Source organism: Pteropus medius, unplaced genomic scaffold (assembly GCF_902729225.1).
Source record: "Pteropus medius unplaced genomic scaffold, Ma_sr-lr_union100, whole genome shotgun sequence".
In the NCBI taxonomy this organism is placed as follows: Eukaryota; Metazoa; Chordata; class Mammalia; order Chiroptera; family Pteropodidae; genus Pteropus; species Pteropus medius.
The window spans coordinates 10,760,451-10,766,635 of NW_024347788.1; positions in this window are offsets into that span (position 1 = coordinate 10,760,451).

A 6,185-nucleotide genomic window follows, 5' to 3' on the forward strand; every position below is an offset into this window, starting at 1 on the left:
ATGTGACTCTGAATTTCTCAGCAAATTCAAGCCAGCTAATTGATTTCTTGAACTTTCCACTTTCCATTTTTATCCTCAAAATAAGATAGATAATTATTGATAGTCTATATCAGAAAGTCCCCAAATCTATGGGAAACGCTTATTTCTAGTCAGAAACATTTCCAACTAGCTCTTTGCAAACAGAGCCAAGGAATAAACAGAACCTAGTGAAAAACATTTTTATAACCACATGTACTTCTTTGTCTCTAAATTTTCCACCTAATAGTTTCTCCAAATAATCTTTTTTTAATTGTGTTTTGTGAAGTACCCAGTAAAAATTTCACTCACTAAAAAAAAAAAAAAAAAAAAAAACGGAAAAAAACTTGTTTACCATCATGTAACCCAACTTGGAAAATAGCCCAACCCCAGAATAGCTGTTTGTGCCGGTGAAGTGGAGGGGAAGTGCCCTAAATGAGGTTTTCGTCTGGGCCTGGTCCAGAATATCATTAATTGTCTGTGTTAATGGGGTGAGGACCAAGGCCAGACGGGAACTGGCCTTGGTTGGAGGCAAGAAAGTAGGTGAGTGACACAGGAGCCAGTCTTCAACCAGCTGACCCCTCTGCCAAGGTCTCGGCGTGACTCCTGGGTGAAGTTCCAAAATTAGGTAATTTCTCTTAATCTCTAAATTTGATCCTTAAATTGTGATGGTGTTGTGTTTTTTGTTTTTTGTTTTTCGTTTTTTTTTTTCTTGTTTTTCCTCCAGGCAAATACTTGCTTTGGGAATGGGAATTTTTTGAACGGCTGCCATGGTGTGGTCAGTTTGTTTTCACTTTTCTACCTACGCACTGGCCCCAAACTCCCGGGCCCCGTTACAGAGATATGCTCATAATGAAACAATGTGAGGAGGCGACATGGTAACTGGCCTCACGTCTCTCGGTGAATAATCATGGTCACCAGCAATTAATCTTCTCTACGTGTTTCCCATGTGCCAGGCTCTGTGCTACTTTATGTATGCATTAGCATGTTTGTTATCGAAACACCTCACAAAAGGGAGTCCTATCGTTCTCCCCATTTCACAGGTGAGGAGCTTGAAGCTCAGGGAGGTGATGTAGCCTCTCCGTGACCACATGAGCAGACATGACTCCTCCCCCGACGCTTCAGAGCCAGGATCCGATGGAGGTGCCCGGAGCAGACAGGAGACACGAACTCTGCCCCCAGGACGTTCCCTTGCTAATTTCAGAAATAGGGAACTTGGAGTAAGGTCAGCACTCAGATCCCGGAGGGACGCTGTCCCCGTGCGGAGAAAAAGATGCCTTGTTGGTGAATGAGCATAGGAAGAGATGCTCCCCACTACGTGTCATCCGGGAAATGCAAATTAAACAACGAGACACCACTACACACCGACCAAAATGGCCAAAATCCAGAGCGCTGACAGCACCCCATGCTGGCGAGGACGTGGTTGGAGCCTCAGGAAGTCTCACTCGTGCTGGTGGGGATGCAGATGGTGCGGCCATGTTGGAGGACAGGCCATTTCTTACCAATTAAACCTGCTCTCACACAATCCAGCAATCACGCTCCTGTTTATCCGAAGGAGCTGAAAACACGTCCACACAAAAACCTGGCCACGGACATTTCCAGTGGCTTTATTCTGAGCCACTGTTGCTGAAACTTGGAAGCAGCCAAGATGCCCTTCCCTTCAGCAGGTGATGGATAGGTTGTGGTCCCTCCAGGTAATGGAATAGTACTCAGGGCTAAGCAGAAATGAGCTGTCAGCCATGGGCAGATATGGAGGAACCGTAAATGCATACTGCTAGGTGAAAGCAGCCCATCTGCATGATTCCAACCATATGACATTCTGGGAAAGGCAAAGCTTTGGGGACAAAGGATCAGTGGTTGTCAGGAGTCGGGGGAAGGAGGGCTGAGTCCAGGGAGGACAGAGGATGTTTAGTGCAGTGAAACTACTGTGTGTCCTCATCCATTTGCACAAGACCAAGTGTGAACCCCACATGAACTAAGGACCTAGGTGACGATGACGTGTCAGTGCAGGTCCATCAGCTGCAACAAATGTGCCCTCTGGTGGGGTTGCTGACAGTGGGGAGGCTGCACTCAAGGGGATATAGGGGAATCTCTGCATCATCCTCTCAATTTTGCTGTGAACCTAACATTGCTCTAAAAAAATAAAGTCTGTTAAAGTCACAAAACAAAGATGACCTGGACTTAGGAATATTCCCCCCAGCGGCTCAGGAGCAAAGCACTTTGAAATAAGCATGAAAACAGACCGAAACGACAAGCCAGCTCCTTGCTGTGGAGCGCACAGCAGAGTGAGGGCTCTAAGATGGAGAACCACAGGAAGACTTCCTGGTGGAGGCGGCCTTGTAGGGCTTGAGAGTGACTTTGGGATGAGGAGGCAAAGGTGGGGCCTGGACCAGGGCCTCCCTCCAGAGGTCTTTGCCCTGAGGTTTCTAGATTCTCCTTGCCCCCTTCTGGCCTCTTGTTTCTGAGAATTGTCAACAAATTGGTTTCCTCCACCTCCGGGCAAGCTACGTTTTGGTGACAGGCCAAGGAAAATACCCCCTGGGTACAAACCCGTCTCACAAATCCCCGGGGAAAGTGCTGCAGGAGACATTTTGACCTTAGCAAGAATCACAGAGGCAGCCTCTCCTCTCCTTTCTCAGAGGCCCGAGGCCGCCCGAGTGACAGATTTCACTGCAGGACGACACTGCCCATTGGTGCTGCGCTGCAGGACTGGGGAGTCCGGCGAGAGACAGATGGCTCGGCAGGGCCTCCTCCCACCCAGAGTCGGGCGTGTCCAGCGCCCACACACAGAGGCCTTCTTCCAGCCCTGGGAGCGGCCTCGGCCCCTGGGACGAGCTCCAGAGAGCACGCCCCTCAGATCAGAGGCAGTCCAGGGGCGGGGACCGCAGTGCGTCAGAGGAAAACATGCTAATTCCAAGTGGTTCTGAGGCCTCTCCAGCCTCCTCCGCGTCCTGCTCCCAGCTCGAGAGTGGCATGGCTCCCGCAGAGACCAAAGGGCACACACAGTACAGCGGGGATTCCAGAGAGGCCCTGGCCACTGCCAGCGGCCTCGCAGCCTCGTGCTGGACACGAGACCCTTGCCGCCCTGATGTCGGTTCAGGTGCACAGAGCCCACGCCCCGCCCACGGGCACGTGGCCTACGCCCCGCCCACCGGCACAGAGTCCGCGCCCCGCCCACGGGCACGTGCCCTATGCCCCGCCCACCAACACGGAGCCCACGCCCACCCAGGGCACGTGATCTACGCCCCGCCCACGGGCACGCCCTGTGCCCCCGCCCACCTGTGGTCTCTGCGCTCGGCTCCAGCGGGTGCTCAGATGCAGCAGCGCGCACTCCCACGGCCCCTCCCCACAGTCAGGAGAAGGCCCCCCCGCCCCGTCTGGGGGGGTTAGCGCGTGTCGCCCCCCAGGCAGATGCTCGTTGCGAAATCCAGTTACACGGCGGTACCCAGCGTCCCTGACCCTGATTCAGCACACAGGACGACTGGACACTCCGCGGGTTGTGTGCGTGGGTCTCTAACCTGTGGGTCTCACTCTCTGCAGGTGAGAATGACCTTCCCCCCATGTCCCCAACGTACAGGCCTCCGTGGTGGCTGGGACCCTTGTCACAGAGCCACACAAACGGGCCTTTGGTCTCTCACAAAACCCAGCCCAAACCCCCTCCCCGCCACCCACCCCACGGCGGAGGTCCGAGCCTCGCGGAACGGAACGGCCCCGCCTTAGCGGGACTGTGGCAGATCTAGCGAGAATGGCATCCGCCAGAAAAACTGGAGAAGCACCAGACCCGCACCTGCGCTGAGCAGTTAAGGCAGGCGCTGGCGGAAGCTGAGAACGCAGGAGGCGTCCGGAGCAGGTGTTAGCACAGCTCTGAGACCTCCCGGGCACCCCGACAGCCCCTCGTGCCCGCCTGCCTCGTGCCCCCAGACCAAGTGGCCAGCTGCAGCGCTGTCTCTGCAAAGTCTTCTGCGAGCTCGGTCACGTGGTCTCGGGAAACGGGGAATTGGGAGACAAAGCCGGTCGCGTGGCCCTGCTGTGTGGAGAAAGGGAACACTCGTGTCACCACGGGGGCTGGGGCTTGACCTCAGGTGGAGAGGTCATCACTCCCTGAGGAGGGGGAGACCGGAACAATCAAATCTCCTCCCTCGGCTGGCACGGATTTCTTCCGGATGGCGATGACGCATGCAGAGCCACTGGACTGTCCTCCGTGGCCCTGAACTGTCATTTTAAACACGGTTAAAAGAGTAAAGTTCCTGTTGCGTGTATTTGAGCACAGCAAAACATTTTTGAAGAAATATCAGCCGTTAGAGCAGGTCATATTCTTTTTGTCTGACTTCTGACTAATTTCAAAAGAAGAAAAAATGTTCGTGTCACCAGGAAGGCTAAGAAATAATCTTTATTATTATCATAATCATGTACTTTTTAAGCCAACACCATTGCTTACAACACATCGTCTAATTTACACTCACATTCCCGAATCCAATCTGTCAACAGAACCGCGATGTTCCTGTCATTTTCCTCGGGAGGAACTTGAGTCTTAGAGACGGTGACTAACACTAGATGTCACACGACTTGGTGGCAGTAGGTCAGGACAAAAACTTGAACTGCTAATTCTCTCCTACCTGCTAGGGACGGAGTGGGAATCAAGTCCCTCCCGAGGACACTCGTCAGAGCCCTAACTCTCCCTGCTCTGAAGGGACTGGCCAGGGGGAGGGGGCACGGGGAGCTGCAGCCTTCCTCCCGCCACCGCCCGTTCCTGCAGGGCCCAGCCCTGAGCCGACACCGTGAGCCGAAGTGGCAGCCGGGACCGATGCCATCTTAAACCCTCCAGGTGAAACAAGCCAGACCTGGGAAGACGAACACTGTACGATCTCACTTACGGGGGGAACCTAAAAAAGTCGAACCCGCTGAGCAGAGAGAACGGGGGTGCCAGGCAGGGGGCTGGAGAAACAGGGAGCTGTGGGTCGAAGGGCGTGAATGTCCAGTGACAGGACGGACGTGTTCTGAGGATCCAATGGATAGCGAGGTGACCGCTGTTGATCACACTGCTGTGCACTGGAAACTCACTGAGAACGTAGATCTTATGGTCTCACCACGCCAGCCCCGCAAAGGTCTCCATGTGAGACGACGGACGCGTTACTTAGCGTCACCGTGGTAATCATTTCGCAGAGCACGCGGATGGATAGTAAGGTGCCACACTGCACTCCGCTGGCATGCGATCATTATTTGTTGGTGACACCTCAGGAAGCTGGGGGAAAGCTCTTCTCAGGGGGTGGGTCATCGCACATCTCAGAGGGGTATGAATGTCTTCCCACGCCCATGTGCTCCTGGAACCAGAGGCCGACCGGAGCGAGCATCAGAGGTGACTCGGGGGGCGAGCGTGCCATTGGGGGCACCTCGGGCCAGAGGGCAGTCAGTATCCTGGGTCCCCGACAAGCCCCACGGACCTGGTCCTGTTGAGGGGAGGACCAGGCGGGGCGAGGCTGCCAAGCTTGTGCGCCTGGCCTTCAGAGCCACCTCGTGTCGGGTCCCCTGGCGCCTGCTGCACCCCTGCTGCCCGGTCAGGGTGAACGCCGCCCTGCACGACGTGTGGCGTGCCCGACACAGCACCAGGCCTCGGACCGCCATGCACGTGGCAGGCGTCTCCTGAGCCTGCTGTGTCCCAGGCTCGGGGCGATGACTGGCTGCGAGGACAGCAGGCAGCTCCCAGCCAGGGGACCTGAGAGCCAACTGGGGACAACAGCAAATAAACAAATGTCTGCAATATGATCAGCCTCAAAACAGGAGCATCCACGCACTACGTCCATGCTACACAGAGTTTGCTACGGCGACCGTGATGCCTCCACAGGACTCCCACGCGGCTGGTGAGAAGGATGCAGAGACAAAGACCCACAGACACTTCCTCTCCCCGCCTCGGACCTGCCCTTGGTCCCCAAGTGAGGCATGTCCAAGATGTCCATTCCCAGGAGTGGAGGGGAGGCGTCTGATGGGCCAGCAGCACCTCCAGGGGATGTTGTGTGTGTGAGCATGTGTGTCAGTATGCGTGTGTAAGAGTGTGTGTGAGTGTGAGTGTGTTTGAGCGTGCATGGTGCAGACGGCCCAAGGACAGTGCACAGCGGCACCGATGTATGAGGCCAGGCTGGGCCAGCGACGTCTGTGAGGTTCAGCTGGAGCAG